General features: G+C 38.9%; 1 long non-coding RNA gene across 1 annotated transcript in view; it reads right to left on the bottom strand.

Moving 5' to 3' along the window:
- Window positions 1–8099: 8099 nt before the first annotated feature.
- Window positions 8100–18748, bottom strand: part of LOC141378400 (uncharacterized) — a 46144-nt gene continuing 35495 nt past the window's right edge. The window contains exons 3-4 of the long non-coding RNA XR_012392965.1: window positions 13746–13855; window positions 8100–10457 (exon numbers count right to left, since the gene is read on the bottom strand). This is a non-coding gene — a long non-coding RNA (uncharacterized lncRNA). The remainder of the gene's footprint in view (window positions 10458–13745; window positions 13856–18748) is intronic.

The following is an 18748-nucleotide window of genomic DNA, read 5'->3' as shown; positions in this document are numbered from 1 at the left end:
CATTAATCATAAATCTCACTGCAAATCTAAATAACATTTGGCCAACACAAATAAATAAATGTTTCTACATTTTGAACATTTGATTTGTCATTTATTAAGTCAAAAATGAACTGATTAGGCTACAAACAAACGCACATGTCCTCAATAATTTACAGATTTAAAATGAGCTGAGACAACACACTTCTTGAGGTTTAGTTTCTTGGGAACAACTTAATTATGTTCAATTCATTTAAATATATAAAAACAATTAAGCTAGCTTAATCAATTTGCGTTGAATTGTGTGCAAGCCAGCATATTTTACAGTGAACTCAAAAATGACAATTGTTGTTTGTTGAAACTACTTATTTAAAATGAGCTGAAACAACACAATTCTCGAGAATTCTTTTTTTTAGGGACAACTTAATTTTTTATGTTCACTCCATTTAAAATTGTTGACACGTTTAAGTTAAGTTAATTGATTTGTGTGGAACCCTGCATTGTTTACACTGTAAAAAATGTTGGGTTCCACACGATTCATTCAGGTTGTCCCAACACAAATCAATTAAGTTAACAAATTTAAGTGGATTAAATAAAAAACAATTAAATTGTCCCAAAAAAATCTTAAGAATTGTGTTGTATGAGCTCATTTTACATAAGGTTGAACAAGCAGCAAATTCTTTTTTCATCAAAAGTTGGCATGGTTTATTTCTTATTTTATATTATATTTAATTAATACATAAATTCATATTAAGTAATGCAATATATTTTTTATCAAACTTATATTTTACAATAAAAAACATAATTCCGTTTTTAATGCAATGGAATAAAAAGCAATTCGTTGAAAAAGTGAGCAAACTGAGTGAATGAACTATGTGCATAATTCTAAAAAAATCAAGTTAAGTCAACTTAACATTTCTAAGTTACAACAGAAATGCTTATATTATTTAAGTAATTTTTACGGCTATGGGTTTACTTGTTTAAGAAAAAGCTTTTTAAGTGTGTGTGCATAATTATAAAATTTAAGTCAAGTCAGAGGGTTTACTCAGTTTTTTAAGTTAAATAAACTTGTCATTTTGAAGGCAAAGGGTTTACTTGCTTTTTTAAGTGATCATTTTTTTACAGTGTACAGTAAACTTTAAAATGATGTTTGCTGTTTGTTCAAACTATTTATTTAAAATGAGCTGAAACAACACAATTCTTGAGGTTTTGATTTTTGGAACAACTTATTTTTTATGTTCAATCCACTTAGATTTGTAAAAACAATTAAGCTGACTTTGTTGATTTGTGTTAAATTATGTAAAACACAGAATTATTTTACAGTGAACTTAAAAAAAATGATGTTTGCTGTTTGTTCAAACTACATTTACATATTTAAAATGAGCTGAGACAACACACTTCTTGAGGCTTAGTTTCTTGGGAAAATATTAATTATGTTCAATTCACTTAAATTTATAAAAAAAATTAAGCTAACTTAATCAATTTGAGTTGAATTTTGTGTAAGCCAGCATATTTTAGGGTGAACTCAAAAATGACAATTGCTGTTTGTTGAAACTACTCATTTAAAATGAGCTGAAACAACACAATTCACAAGTTTTTTTTTTTTTTACAAATTTAAATGGAGTTAACATAAAAAATTAAGTTAACCGATTTGTGTGGAACCCTGCATTCTTCACAGTGAACTTAAAAAAATTATGTTTGCTGTTTTGTTCAAACTACTAAAATAACACAATTCTTGAGGTTTTGTGTTTTTAGGGACAATGTAATTGTTTTATTATAAAGTAGTAAAAAACTATTTAACTTAATTGATTTTTGTTGGGACAACATGAAGGCACTTTGTACAGCGAACTCAAAAAATGATAACTACTTATTTAAAATGAGCTGAGACAACACAATTCTTGAGGTTTAGGGTTTTTTTGGGTACAACTTAATCCACTCAGTTTATTATGAAAACAAGTAAACATAAAAAAAAAAACATTTAAAAGCTTCTCAATTAAGCCAACTCAATTTCTTCACATTATCCCAACACAAAAATCGATTGTGTGAAAGCTGGCATTTCCTCACAGCGATGTTGCGCTGGAATCTGAATCGCGTCTGGCGGGACATTTGAGCGTTTAACATTATAAACATGCCTCTCTCCTGCAGCTCCGAGGGATACTTTACATGTAAATATTCACACAGCGAGAGAGCAGCGCATGAATTATTGAGAGTCCAACAGAAGTCAAACGTCTCCGTGTTTAAACTGAAGATCGGACCGGAAGAGAAGACTGAATTATACAAAAGAAAAGCTAATTGGGGAGGAGGATGAAATAAAGCAGAGCTGGAAAATAAAGATGCCTTTTTTATCCTACATGCACGTGACTCTCTCTCTCTCTCTATAGGTGTGTGTGTGTGTGTGTGTGTGTGTGTGTGTAATGATGACAGGTATTACCAGGGGAAGGGCTCGCAATTTACAAGAATGTTCTATTAGTTAATGTGAGGTAATATTTTTACTAACATTTATTATGAACAAACAATACTTGTGCAGCATTTATTAAATTAATCGCAGTTTACAAATATTGCTAAAATCCACTACCTTTATTTTATATAATGTTGAATAAATACTGTAACAAATGTGAGTACAAAGACAGCATTATCAGTCAAAGAACTGATTTTTGTTTTGTTTTATGCTAAAAAAATCATTGTAATATTAAATTTAGATCACGTTCAGTGAAGACATCTTGTTACATTCCTACAGTAAATATATCAAATGTTAATTACAGATTGGTAATGTGCATAAGCACTTCATTTAGACATTTTAAAGGTGATTTTCTCAGTATTTTTGAAAAATAAATGCATCTCATCTCTTATCCTAACAAACCAAACATCAATAAAATTCAGCGTTCATTTATTTTCATTTCAATTTCCTTCAGTTTAGTCCTTTTATGCATCAGCGGTCGCCACAGCGGAATGAACTGCCAACTATTCCAGCATATGTACACAGCGGATGCCCTTCCAGCTGTAACTCACTAACAGGGAAACACCAATACACACTCATTCACATATGTACACATGCAGTCATACACTACAGCCAGTTTAGCTAATCAGTTTCCCTACAGCGCATGTGTTTGGATTGTGGGGGAAACCAGAGCACCCGGAGGAAGCCCACGCCAACACAAGGAGAACATGCAAACTCCATCCAGAAACGCACCCTGCCAAACCAGCGACATTCCTGCTGTGAGGCCACAGTGCTGACCACTGAGCCACCGTTCACTTTACTGGACTTTCAGATAATGCAAAAACCTCAAGTTCCCAAACTGCACACGTGTGACTCGTCTGGTTGTCAGAAATGTGTTTGTTATTAGTTGTTCATGCTTGTAAATACATGAACTAATAGAGAATTATTGTGTTGATATAAGTGTTAAAGGAGAAGGTGAATTATGAGGACACTGCCCAATCTCCCATTTTTCAAAAAGGCTTATAAATAATAAAGAATTTGTTTTCAGAAATTAAAACTACACACGTTTTCCTGGAGGTTGTGTTGGGGAAGGGGAATAGAAAATACAGTTTGCACAGTCAAAAAAAAAGAATGTAAACCTACGAAATGTCCCCACAATTCACACCAAAACTGTGTGCGAGTGTCTTGTGTTCCTTACATTGTGAGGACATAGCAATACCAGTAAATTGTCACCATGTAGGGACTTTTTTTTGTCTCAGTGAGAAAAAGGGTTCATAAATCAGACAGAAATAAATATTGTGAAAATGTAAAAGTGCAGATTGTTTGCTCTGAGGGGGAGAGAAGAGAATACACGGTCTGTACAGTACAAACATCATGAGAAGTCCTTATAAAGTCTGTGTGTGTGCGTACAGGTTTATATGGTTTACAGGGACTCACGTTTGTATACTAACACTGGTATGACTTAGTAGTGCTCTATTAAGGTGGTTTACAAGAACACACCTTGTGTCCATGTAATTCAGAACACTTAAAAACCATACACAACGAGGTTGTTGACGTTCAACGTTTACCACAAGTTTGCTGTGAGGGTTGGGTTTAGTGTTTTACAGTATACTGCAAAACTGCTTTGCTTAATTATGCTGTGTTCACACCAGACGCGTCAAGTGTGAGTGATTACATGTTAAGTCAATGCAAACGCGCGAATAGACATCCTGCGGCACGATATGCGCGAATGGCATGATGCGAATGGTGTGATACTCGTGAATGGTGTGCCGCAAATTGCGCAAATAGCGCGATGCAAATCGCTCGTGTTCAAAAATCTGAACTTCAGAGGACATTCGCACAGCGTTAACCAATCAGGAGCTTGCTCTTGTGGGGGCGTGATTTTGATGTAGAACCTGTTGTTGGTGTCCCGGGGAAAATCCTCCAGCCGACATCGACAACAAGTCTTAAAAAAAAGCCCCCATCATCCAGGTTAAGTTTCTCGGGGAGTTGATGAGCTCAGAGCTGGATGCACCTCTGAAAGGATCTAACTAGACACGGCCCTAAACGTATCAACACTGTTTTTCAGCCTTCCTAAAGCACATAAACACTGTTATTTTCCTAATAAAGTCAATGTTAGCCATTTAGCAACTAAGCTACTGTCACCAGACAGACAGAAGGCCTGCCCATCACGCGAATCCACGTCTGTTCTGAAGTGAATTTGATGCACGAATGAAGCGGATTTGATGCGTGAATGAAGCGACTAAACTCAAATGTTCACGCTGTTATTTACGTGCGAATTGCGCGATTTATCTGCACGTTCATTAGAGTTTTTGTCTTGTTTCTAGTCCAAATATCTAAATATTACTAAATCAAGAAGCCTTTTCTAGACAAGCAAAACATGTTTTCTTGTTTTCAGAAATAATATGTAGAAATTAAGTGAGTTTTTCCTTAAAGCAAGCTAAATAATCTAGGGTAAGCAAGTTAATATAATGTCTAAACCAAGATTATTTTGTTTACCCCATTGGCAGATTATTTGTCTTGTTTTAAGGAAAAACTCACATCATATGTACTCATTATTTCTGAATACGAGTCTATTTGTCTAAAAAATGCACCTTTATTTAAGAATTTTAAGATATTTGGACTAAAAATGAGACAAAAACTCTAAGAAAAGCGTTTTTCCCAGTGTATAAAATGCATTATGCCTATGGAGAGTCCTGTGAACCATATACAAGTATCTGTGTGTGTGTGTGTGTGTGTGTGTGTGTGGAGACCTATATACTGCATATATACATACCGTACTGTATATATGAATCCGCACAGGCAGAAGTCAGCCGTCAGAACTTGTCAGAGTTGTGTTTTCTGCAGGATCGTGTCTCGGCTCTTTGTTGTGATCTGGCCTGTGGCTCAACACTTGACAGACTGTCAGGTGCTGATGGGAAATGAGCGCCGGCACTAGAAAGACATTCATATCTGCGGCTCCATGCTTCATTATCAAACAGGTAATACTCAGAACACAAGCGCCAGAGAAACACCGGGAAATACAGCGAGATTTCAACACACACACACAAACAAAACATGCTTGTTCAAACTACTTATTTGGAGAACGCTTGAAATCAAAACTAGCCGAATTGAATTTGTTAGCTGACATTGCTAGTTTTGAGCTGAACAATTCATCAAGAAGATCGTGGGTTTCCTCCGGGTGCTCCGGATTCTCTCACAGTCAGTGTGGTGTAGGTGAATTGGGTAAGCTACATTGTCCATGTGTGTGAATGAGAATGTGTGGATGTTTCCCAGTGATGGGTTGCAGCTGGAAGGGCATTCCCTGCATAAAACTTATGCTGGAGTAGTTGGCGGTTCACTCCGCTGGGGCGACCTCTGATTAATAAAGGGACTAAGCCAAAAAGAAAATGAATGAATGAATGAATGTCTGAGATATTGGGCGGGGCTAACATACTTAACCCCGCCCCTCCAATAGTCCTCGCTATGACAACAAACAGAAAAGGTGAGAAGGAGGAGTCTGTCAGGCTGTAATAAGCAAAGACTATAGCTGTGTCTCATTTCAGACATTTCGAAGGCAATGGGTTAACTCAGTTCTTTAAAGTGGAGTCAACTAATCTCCATTTGTTCAGTGCATGACTGATGACTCTCATCTCGGATTCTCAGTTATGCCGCTGAATTTAAGAATGATTATGAATGTTCAGTCGCTCGCAAAACAGGCAGATCTCCGTGTTCTGCATAAACACTACACACAGAAATGAAGAATGCATGAAACAGCCCAGAGCGGCGGCGTATACGGCGTCTTAATCCCTGTACTACTATTAAATAATTGTGGATTACTGTATTGTAATTGTGCAAGTAAACTAAAAGTCTATTAGCAATTAAACAGCACACACACACGCACACACACACACACACTGAATTCACGAGTGGCCCTGACGTCTCAGAGGACTTTTAATATGTATGAGGAAGATCAAAGAGGAAGATCCTGACATGTGGCTCCACCAAATGATCAAGCTTATTATCACATATGCAAATGTTTGTGTGTGTGTGTGTGTTTGAATCTCCAGCTTCCTCTAATAAACCTGGTCACTTTCTGATTATGAGTTATGGTGTTTTTTTTGTTTGTTTGTTTGTTTGTTTGTTTGTTTGTTTGTTTGCAAATTGTAACGCACTTATGTGGTATTGAATTTTAAAAATCAGCACTTACTTACACTCACCGGCCACTTTATTAGGTACACCTGACTAGTACCGGGTTGGACCACCTTTTGCCTTCAGAACTGCCTTAATCCTTCATGGCAGAGATTCAACAAGCTGCTGTAAATATTCCTCAGAGATTTTGCTCCATATTGTCATGATAGCATCACACAGTTGCTGCAGATTTGTCGGCTGCACATCCATGATGCCAATCTCCCGTTCCACCACATCCCAAAGCTGCTCTATTGGATTGAGCTCTGGTGACTGTGGAGGCCATTTGAGTACAGTGAACTCATCGTCATGTTCAGCAGTCTGAGATGATTGAGCTTTATGACATGCTGCGTTATCCTGCTGGAAGTAGCCATCAGAAGATGGAGACACTGTGCTCATAAAGGGATGGACATGGTCAGCAGCAATACTCAGGTAGGCTGTGGCGTTGATGCTCAATTGGTACTAATGGACCCAAAGAAAATCTCCCCCACACCATTACACCACCACCACCAGCCTGAACCGCTGATACAAGGCAGGATGGAGTCATGCTTTTTTTCAAGCATCTGATAATATACTGTGCTTGTCTAGAAAATGCCTCTTGATTAGAGAATGTTTAGGTATTTGTACTGGAAATAAGACACCATATCAAAGAATGGAAATGTGTGTGTTCTTTCATTGGTTCTACATTTTTATAGCTGATTTAAAGGCGAATGAAAATCTCCTGATGCGAGTAGATTGAGAGCATTAACAAAAGCACAGAGCGCTGAATTAAACTCTTACAGGAGAGTGTGTCTGATTATAAACTGCCGGCTGGATTTATGAATATCATTCAGCTCTCAGACTTATTGAAAATCCCTCTGATCTCCTGTGATGTTTACATTTAATACACTTGAATATTTCTTTACCGACTGCGGCTCAGTGTTTAGCACTCGGTTCGCGTCTGGCTGGGTCAGTTGATGTTTCTGTGTGGAGTTTGCATGTTCTCCCTGTGTTGGCAAGGGTTTCCTCCGGGTGCTCCGGTGTGTGTGTGTGTGTGTGTTGTATATTATGCATGTTAAAAATGTGAGTGTGTGCATGTGTGTTTAATGTGCATGTCAAATATATGTATATTGTGTGTGTGTGTGTGTGTGTGATATCTGTCATGTGTGTGTTGTGTGTTTATTATGCATGTTAAATATGTGTTGATTGTGTGTGTGTGTGTGTGTGTGTGTCATATCTGTCATTTGTATTGTGTGTTCAGTATGCATGTTATATATGTGTTGATTGTGTGTGTGTGTGTGTGTGTGTTTGTGTGTGTTGACTGCGAATGTTAAATATGTGTTGATTGTGTATGTGTGTGTGTTTGATAGTGTGTGTGTGTGTGTTTGTGTGTGTTGACTGCGAATGTTAAATATGTGTTGATTGTGTGTGTGTGTGTGTGTGTGTGTTTGATAGTGTGTGTGTGTGTGTGTGTGTTTGTGTGTGTGTGTTTGTGTGTGTTGACTGCGAATGTTAAATATGTGTTGATTGTGTATGTGTTCAATTCAATTCAATTCAGCTTTATTTGTATAGCGCTTTTACAATGTAGATTGTGTCAAAGCAGCTTCACATAAATGGTCATAGTAATTGGAACAGTGTGGTTCAGGTTTTAGTGTTTAAGTTCAGTTCAGTTCAGTTTAGCTCTGTTCAGTGTGATTTAATCATTACTGAGAGTTCAAACACTGAAGAGCAAATTCATCGATGCGTAGCTCTACCAATCCTGAACCATGCGAGGCAGTGGCGACAGCGGAGAGGGAAAAAAAACTTCACCTGATGGGAGTGAAGAAAAAAAACCTTGAGAGAACCAGACTCAGTTGGGCACGACCATTTTAATTTCTCCGCTGGCCAAAAGTCTTGTGCAGAACTTCATTCGCCGTGGCTTATGCTGGAAGATGGCCTCAATGAAGACTCGTCTGTCCCTGGAGCGTCGCTGGAATCAGACACATGTTCTCCACTCCCCACGACCATCAGCGCAGCAGCAGCTCAGGATATGGCCTGGTCCCGGATATGGAATCCTTGGGATCATCACGTCGCTGGTCTTGGATCCAATCAGTGACTCCGCCTAATCTGAGGACCTCGGGATGAGTATCCCCAGGTGAAAATAGAGAATAAAGAGAATAATTAGCGTAGCTGCTGTTCATAGTGTATATAAGCAAGATGTAGAAGCCAGTGTGGAACCTGCTAGGTGATGCATTGAGTGTATGCTTTACTAAACAGATAGGTCTTTAATCTAGTTTTGAACTGGGAGAGTGTGTCTGAGCCTCGGACATTACCAGGAAGGCTATTCCAGAGTGTAGGAGCCATGAAAGAGAAGGCTCGACCTCCTTTACTTGATTTTGCTATTCTAGGTACTACCAGAAGCCCTGAATTTTGAGATCTTAAGGAGCGAGTTGGTTCGTAGCGAGACAGAAGGTTGGTTAGATAAACAGGAGCTAGATTATTTAGAGCTTTATAGGTGAGAAGTAATATTTTAAATTCAATACGAAATTTAACAGGCAGCCAGTGTAAGGAGGATAAAATTGGGGTGATATGATCATATTTTCATCATATTTTCATGATCATATTTTTGTGTGTGTGTTTGATAGTGTGTGTGTGTGTGTTTTTGTGTTGACTGTGAATGTTTAATGTGTGTTGATTGTGTATGTGTGTGTGTGTATGTGTGTGTGTGTGTGTTGACTGTGCATGTTAAATATGTGTTGATTGTGTATGTGTGTGTGTGTGTTGACTGTGCATGTTAAATATGTGTTGATTGTGCATGTGTGTGTGTGCATTTACTGTGTGTGTTAAATATGTGTTGATTGTGTCTGTGTGTGTGTGTGTGTGTGTGTATGTGTGTGTGTGTTGACTGTGCATGTTAAATATGTGTTGATTGTGTCTGTGTGTGTTATATCTGTCATGTGTGTGTGTGTGTGTGTGTGTGTGGTTACTGTGCATGTTAAATATGTGTTGATTGTGTGTGTGTGTGTGTGTGTGTGTGTGTGTGTGTGTGTGTGTGTGTGTGTTATATCTTTCATATGTGTGTGTGTGTGTGTTTACTATGTATATGTGGGGATTTTGTGAGTGTGGTATTGCGTGTGTGCGCATGTATGTTAAATGTTTGTTGTATGTGTGTTGTGTTTTAAATGTGTACTGTATGTATTTTGTCATATATGTTGACCCCTCCTTCTAAAGTGTGTGTGTGTGTGTGTGTGATGTGATGTGTTTTTCTTGTCATCGATGTGTATGTGTTTCTGTTAGTGTGTGTGTGTGTGTGTGTGTGTGTTTATGCATATGTGTGTGTGACATGTTGTGATGTGACGTGTTTTTTTTGTCTTCAGTGTGTGTGTGCGTGTGTGTGTGTGTGTGTGTGTGTGTGTGTATCAGCAGTCCAGCACACAGTCAGTAGCCCTTTTGTTGGTGTCTCTCCTCAGTGAGATCCCGCACGGCGTCTCGTCTCGTCTCGTCTGGCCTGGTCTGGTCTCTCCAGCGCTCTTGTCTTCAGCTTTAATAGTGTGTGCTGGTTAATTATTAAAGGTATGTATTTGAATTATAAATATACTAGTTATACAGAAGTAGGCAAAGCAGGCCCAGCGCCTCAGGCTAAACTCCTCCATTAGCCATTATTTTCCAGTCTCCTGCCTCCGTTTCTCTGCCTCCGACTTCTGTGTCATCTCCCCCGAACACAGTGTGTGTGTGTCTTTGTACTCTCCGTCTCCTGACCAGCGGATCCTTCATGTCACACCTGTCTGACATCTAATGAACGCCTTTTTTCTTCACCGTTTTTTTTTTCCCAGAATTCCCGGGTGTCAGCCGTCATCAGTGCGCTGCTGAACATCATTAGCCGTGTCAGGATGACGCCGCGCACAGGCTGGCGCTGGCCCTGCACACACACACACACACATACAGTGAAACAAACAAAGAGTTACAGCATCATCTGTGCATGTATGAATATAATACAATACCACACGCCGCCGTCACTGACAGATGAACGCTGAAATTCAGACGCCTTTCTGTGCTCTGCTGGAGGAAACCGCGTTGTTTTAGTGCAAAAAACCCAATGCTTTTCTTACTTAGAGACATTTGGCCCGGTCATACACCCAGCGCAGTAAGCCATAAGACATGTTTGACGTGATTTGTAGCTGTTTTTAGACCAGTGCTTTTTCTGAATTGTCGGTTGGATCTAGGGAAAGGGGGGAATGGTGTGATTGGTCAGTCAGTCGACAGCGGCCTCTGGTGGATTAACCTGAGAACAGCATGCCACTCGCGAGAGAAATTTGAGATCTGAAAAAGCGTTCACAGCGCATTCACAAAAACTGAAACGGCAAAAAATGTAGCTCCTGGTATGTATTTGGTGTTCTCCAGAAATGTATACAGGGGTACATTTCCCTAATGAGCTTGGTTTGAATAAGTGTGTTTTGTTCAAAAGAAATCAATTAAATTTAGGAAATAAATCAAATCCTACCCAACTTATGAAACCAACTTACTAACTATTATTAAACAGCCAATCAGGTGTTTATTGAGGCAAAATGCATAGTTAATGCTTTAATAATAGTGAGAATTGTACCAAATATTATAACTGGGTGCAAATTAATATTTGGGAAAAAAAGTGTCTTGTTTTCAGTCCAAATATCTAAACAAAAACAGTTACTAATCTGGCAAAATAGGGGTGAGGCAGTGGCGCAGTAGGTAGTCGCTGGGTCAAACCTCGGCTCAGTTGGCGTTTCTGTGTGGAGTTTGCATGTTCTCCCTGCGTTCGCGTGGGTTTCCTCCGGGTGCTCCGGTTTCCCCCACAGTCCAAACACATGCGGTACAGGTGAATTGGGTAGACTAAATTGTCTGTAGTGTATGAGTGTGTGTGTGAATGTGTGTGTGGGTGTTTCCCAGAGATGGGTTGCTGCTGGAAGGGCATGCGCTGCGTAAAAACTTGTTGGATAAGTTGGCGGTTCATTCTGCTGTGGCGACCCCGGATTTATAAAGGGACTAAGCCGACAAGAAAATGAATGAATGAATAATCTGGCAAAATAATGTTATTTCAAAGAAAACAAGATTATTTTCCACATTGTCAGATTATTTAGCTTGATTTAATGAAAAACTCCATTATTTTTGACTGATTATTTCTGAAAACAGTTTTTCGGTTGTCTAGAAAACGCTTCTTGATTTAAGAGTTTCAACACATTTGGACTAGAAACAAGACAAGAACTCTGCATTTTTTTTTGCAGGTGATGAGCAGTAATGATCACAGACAGCACCGAAGCTGTATTTACAGCCGACGGAAACCGAAACTCCTGGATGTTTGCATGTGTTTGTGTTTGTGACGGATGAGGGATGATTGCTGACAGCTTCACACTCGCTGAAAGATCTGTGCCGCTACACGTCTGTCTGCTTCAGATCAAGGAGAGACTCTTAATGAGAAATATCCACGCAGAAGACAAACACAACACATTCAATAACAGCTCAAGAGCGTGGAGGATTCACTGAGCGCTCGACTGTTCTCCACGACGCAAGATTGATCAACTCAAACAGCTACTAGATTGCAAAAAACAATGAGAGGTTTTGTCTTGATTCTAGTCCAGATATCTAAAAGTTCTTAATAATTTGGCTAAATAATTTTACTTTATTTCTCAGAGATGGGTTGCGGCTGGAAGGGCATCCGCTGCGTAAAAAACTTGCTGGATAAGTTGGCGGTTCATTCCTTTGTGGCGACCCCGGATTAATAAAGGGAATAAGCCGACAAGAAAATGAATGAATGAATGAATTTTACTTTAAAGCGAAAACAATACACTGCCCAAAAATACTTGTCTTACTTAAAGATTTTGTCTCGTTTCTAGACCAAATATCTAAAAGTTCTTAAATCAAGAAGCATTTTCTAGACAAGCAAAATGAGGCAAGCAATATAATCTTGCTTTTCCTTTTGACATAAGATTATTTTGCTTGTCTTAAGGAAAAACTGGCTTGTTTTTAAATTATTATTATTATTTCTGATTATGTTTTGCTTGTCTGGAAAATGCTTCTTGATTTAAGAGTTTTTAGATATTTTGACTTGAAACCAGACAAACACAGTCTATAAGTGGAAAAATTAACTCCTGCCTGTTGAATTATTGTAAAATAATGCATCATTTTAGGATTAGATATTGAATAGGTTTAGGGTTGTAAAATAAGGTGATGTAAATGTGTGCTTTCTGCATAACAAACAGCCAATATTTTATTAATAGATAGATCATAATACACTAAAAATAGTAAAAATTGGTACTTAAACTGAATTGTGACTGAAAAACGTTGCTCTCCTTCTGGCCAGACAAATTGAGGTACACACATATGGATGTGGTGTTGTGCAGTGGTGCCCAACCATGCACAATTGGTCGGTAGAGCATTTGCGGGCTGCACAAGAATTGATTCATTATTTCTGTTTTATTTATTAAGAGTCTGAACCATCTTTTATTTTGAAAATGACCGCATTCTCTTGGTTGCATCTCGGTCACTTGAGTGCCAAAATTTAACCTACAAGCAGCAAAATAAGAAACAGACATCTTTGGAAAGTTTGCGAAAGGTAAAATACCAAGTGAAGGACCTACACTGCAAAAAACACTTTTCTTACTTAGATTTTTTTGTCTTGTTTCTAGTCCAAATATCTAAAAACTCTTAAATCAAGCAGAATTTTCTCGACAGCAAAACATATTGTCTTGTTTTCAGAAATAATATGCCAAAATTAAGTGAGTTTTTCCTTAAAACAAGCAAAATAATCTGCCAATGGGGTGAGCAAAATAATCTTATGTCAAAAAGAAAAACAAGATTATTTTGCTTTCCCCATTGGCAGATTATTTTGCTTGTTTTAAGGAAAAACTCACTTAATTTTGGCATATTATTTCTGAAAACAAGACAATATGTTTTGCTTGCCTAGAAAATGCTTCTTGATTTAAGAGTTCTTAGATAGTTGGACTAGAAACAAGACAAAAAATCTAAGTAAGAAAGGTATTTTTTGCAGTGTACAATCTGCCGAAGAATGGATCCGCAACCCCTTTGTCAATAAATCCAACATAGGTTCATTCTGAAAACACAACCCTATTTCTTATGTAGACAGAAGTACGTGTGGCTGCATTTTGTCTTTAAAACAAACATTACGGCGCGGTATGACGCCGTTCCTTTTCACGCATACCAGCTGACTGCTTACCTTTGTATAGACGGCTATCCGGATGTTACCAGTTTGTCCAGTGGCTTACCATGTGTTTCGATAGACTTGAGATGCAGAAAGAAGTTGACCACGGTGACTGGGTTCGAGTCCTGCGAAGAACAGTTCCAGAAAGCAGATTAGACAAAAACGAGAAGCAAAAAATAAAACAAGTAAATAACAGGGGGAGAATGTGGTAAAATCTGAAAACGTGGTAAGAATCAGGAGAGGGCTTTTTTTCTGGATTGCCTTTTAAAACACTGTCGCTTGGGTTTAGGGAGGGAGGAGGGTGGATCGGTTGATTGTTCAGTCAGTCAGTCAGTCAGTCAGTCAGTCGAAAGAGTTTCTAAAATGTTTGTGAATTTATTAAAGATAAAAAGCTGTAAAATCCAACACAATCTCACGGCAATTCGCAACTTTTTCATTTGGTGGCTAATTCGCATGAATTTGTACGATCTTATTCATACAATTTAGTACGATTTGCTCATCCCCCAATGACGGTTGGGGTTAGGGGTGGGATTAGGTGCCACGCCTCTTTTTTAAAAATCGCACCATTTCGTACGAATTCGTACGAATTAACCACTAAACTGCCAAAACGTAAAATACTTAAGTTTCCTCGTGAGATCAGGCTGGAAAAATCACATGTACATGTACATTTTGTCTCCACTGATCATTCTGGAGATGTTTCAGCAGCTTCATTAGAGTTCACCTGTGCTCAATTCAGCTGATGAACATGACCTGAAAAGGCTACACCTGTCTATATAAGCTCTCAGGGTTGACAGTGCATGTCAAAGCACAAACCAAGCATGAGGACAAAGGAATTTTCTGTAGATGTCCCGGACAGGATTGTCTGGAGGCACAAGGCTGGGGAAGGTGACAGAAACATTTCTGCTGCTCTGAAAGTTCCAGTGAGCACAGCGGCCTCCATCATCCGTAGGTGGAAGATGTTTAACCAGCAGGACTCTTCCTAGAGCTGGCCGGCCGTCTAAGCTGAGTGTGTGTGCACAGCTAAGTGTGGCACCCAACCCCACCCCTAAACTCAACCCTCACTGGGGATGAGCAAATCGTACTGAATTGTACGAGTGAGATTGTATGAATTCATACGAATTAGCCACGATATCAAAACGTTTGAATTGTCGTGAGATTGTGTTGATCATCTATAGGTTTAAATGAGCTCTTATACATCTGGTGTTGTGTTCACATTTATGATTGTTTGTTTATTTCAAGAGTTCACACTTAGCTGATGACTGATTATAAAGCTTGTTTGGCTTGCTGTCCCGGGAGAGAACCCTGATCTCATGCGATCCTCAAGCCCGGGGCTCCCTCCCGTTGCAAGGTGGGAGGGGAGTTTGAACTCGAGATCTCGAGAACTCCCCTGCAGTAGTAACCAATGAAAAGTAAGTGATTGCTCTTTGGAGATAACTACATACTTGATTTGGATTAGTCAATTAACTTAATTTGCATGTTTTTTGGACAGTGGGAGGAAAACGAGGAACCCGGGGGAAACCCACGTGAGCACGGGGAGAAAGTGCAAACTCCACATAGAAATGTCTGCTGGTTTGATAAAGCCTGGAACTAGAGACATTCTTGCTGTGAGGCAACAGTGCTATGCATTGGGCCACCATGTCACCCATCTAGGAAGGAGGAGTAGGGGTGGAAGGGGGGGACTTTTCAAAACGAAGATAGCAGTGGAGTGGAACCCAGGGTGTTTATATCAGCCTAGGAGTTGTCTGATTGGAGCATGTGAATTGGATAATGCGGATCCAGCGCTAGCAATCATAAGAACTTGATCCTCTCGAAATTAGTTTATACATAAACTTCACGTAGCACCACAATCCTGTGGGAGACCACATTTCGTTCCACTGTATGTCGACACATGTAGAGGAAAGTCTTCTATGGGAAAAACTCCCTTATTTTTGACTCATTTCTGAAATCAAGACACTATTTTGTGCTAGGAAACGCTTCTTGATTTGTGCATTTTTAGATATTTAGACTAGAAACAGCGACCCAACAATCCGGGGACGGTGCTTTATAATCTGCTCTTTAAAGCGCAGAGAAACAGTGGCATTAAAGCAAGCCAAACCGCGCTCTTTTCCCTGAGAATAAGACGCATCCAGACACAGCTTCCTGCGCCGTCAGTCATTTACAGCAGCAGCATAATTTAAGCAGAAGAAAGTTGGAGTCCTGCTGTCAGACGTGCGCTTGATGGCCTCTTTGTCTCGGCGCAGACTCTAATTGCGTGTGACGTTTATAAAGAGTTCAGACTCTGTTCATTTCCGTGAGTAAGAAAGCTGTACATCCTCCTGCCATCTGCCGAGCAGCGTGAGGACCGCGATCTGTTTGGAGACGCTCCATTCCGCTATGAAGATATAATTGTTCCCCCTTAGCCGCAAAACAAAGAGCAATCAAACTATGTGTTTATTTTTAATTTCCCACGCATGCTTTATCGCAGCATATGCCGAGAGGACTCTATCTAGAAATGACTTCGCGTATGTGTGCCAGATAAAGACGGAAGAACATTATCACACTCCTACATTTCCACAGGGATATTATCACTCATCACTTATATATTTATATACCGCGTATATATGAGTGTTCTGGAGGATCGTTCAGTCATTTTCCTTCCGCTTACTCCCTTTACACATCAAGGGCCACCACAGCGGAATGAACCACCAACTATTCAAGAATATGATTTTACACAGCGGATGCAACCCAGTACTGGGAAACACCCATACACACTCATCCACACACATACACTCCAGCCAGTTGAGTTGATCAGTTCCCCTATAGCGCATGTGTTTGGACTGTGGGGGAAACCGGAGCCAAACCCACGCCAACATGGGGAAACCATGCAAACTCCACATAGAAACACCAACTGAGCCAGGACTCAAACTAGTGACCTTCTTGCTGTGAGGTGACATGCTAACCACCGTGCCACCCCTTTTCATCACATCTCTCTTTTTTTTTGCAGTGTAAAGCTTTAGCCCAGGGGTCCTCTAACTACCCGAGTTCGCTCCTGCTCATCACAGCCTGCGTACGGCATGAGGAATGGTCTGTCTGGAGCCTCCGGATTGGCCCTGTCACAGCCTAATATTGGGAGTGATTCATGCTGAGAATGGATCAGGAATATGTCCTTCTGTCGGGACTATTAGCCCATCTCTCAGCTCGTAATGATGACGACTGATGGATCCTTCACTTCTGTTCTCGCCGAGCTGAAGCCATTCCTGCTGGACAGACCCGTCGGCCCCCGAGCAGAAGAAGATTTGAGGAAAATGTATATTTCTTGTGAACATTAATTATGGCCACTAACGTTCTGGAGATGGATTTCATGTGCAAATCATGTTACAATCAACGATGTGGTGAAATGTCTGATGCAGAGCAATTATTTTTGTCTTGTTTCCAGTCCACATATCTAAACATTTACACGGCGAGCAAAACATTCAGAATTGTTTAAATTTAGTGAGAACAAGCTACATAATATTTTTCCAAGGCAAAAACTAGATTATTTTGCTCACCACATTGGCAGATTGTTTAGCTTGTTTTAAGGAAAAACTCACTTTATTTTGATTCATTATTTCAACACAGCCTTATTCTGAAAATGCACCCCTATTTACATTTTTGGAGATTGCCAAGTATGTATCCAGAGGTACCCAGGTAAAAAAAAAAGTGCACTAAAATACACTTGATTTAAGTATACTTAGTACACATTTCAATAATGTACTAAAAGTGCTCTATTTTCACACACTAATTTTGTACTCAATGCACTAAAAGATAGTATTAAGTATATGTTCAGATAAACTTAACACCATCTAAGTGCACTCAACTGTGCTATTTTGAGACACCCTGAAATTGAACTAAAATGTCCTTTCAACATACTAAATCTGTATTTTAAAATATATATATTTACTTACAACTAGAAATACACTTGAACCCTACTTTTAAACATTTAAATATATTTATGACTAATTCAAAGTATAATAGTAATATATTAAAAGAATACACAAATTGTAAAAAAAAAAAGCAAAGTGTGCTAAATACTGTATTAAAAGTATTTTGGGAAAATGTACTTCTACTACGATATATTACTAATAGATTTTTAATATATTAACCTATTTTAAACTTAGGATTAATATGTAAACAGTGTATTAAAATCAACTTATGTTTAAAGCATTTAAAGCACACTTTTGTAAAACACACTAATAAAACTCTTCTGGATGTTTTTTTCTCTAGTGTACTTTATTGTAGAACACTAAAAAGGTATATACGTATTACTGGTATTTAGTATACTTTTGTCAAGTGTACTAAAGTCCTACTGAAGTATAAACATACTTTTAATTAGTATATTTATAGTGTAAAACCATCAAACTTGTAACACAAATAATAACAATGTACTAGAAATGTATTTGCGGGTATTTAAGTGTATTTTAATTGCATTTAATTATATATATTTTTTACACCTGGGTACATATGGCTGCATTTCGTCTTTAAAACTAACGCCGTTTCTTTTCGTGCTTACCAGCTGACCGCTTACCTTTGTATAGACGTCTTTCCAGCTTTTACCAGTTTGTCCAGCCGCTCACCATGTACACCGGTGGACTTGTGACGTGGAGCGATGACGGGGTTCAAGTCTGGTGTAGAACGCTTCCAGAAAGCAGGTATAAAAATATAATAAACACCTAAATAATAGTTTTTGCAAGATCAGATATGGTTGCGGCCAGATGTTAACGAAAATTATGTATATAACTTATAAAATTTCCCATGACTTGTATTTTATTACGGTCTACCCCCAACCCCAACCCAACCATCACAGTAGGGTAAAAACAGCACTCATACTGAGAATTATTTATGCTATCTATTAAATTCAACACAGGCTCATTCTGAAAACGTAGTCTCGTGGACATTCTGGAGACTGCAAATTTTATAGCCGAAGGTACGTATGGCTGCATTTTATTTTTTAAGCAAACGCTACAGGGCGGTGTGACACTGTGAAAGGCTTTTGCGTTGCA

This window comes from Danio rerio, chromosome 17 (assembly GCF_049306965.1).
Source record: "Danio rerio strain Tuebingen ecotype United States chromosome 17, GRCz12tu, whole genome shotgun sequence".
NCBI classification, from domain to species: Eukaryota; Metazoa; Chordata; class Actinopteri; order Cypriniformes; family Danionidae; genus Danio; species Danio rerio.
The sequence above is the reverse complement of the archived record's forward strand: the minus strand, read 5'-3'. Positions and strand labels throughout refer to the sequence as shown.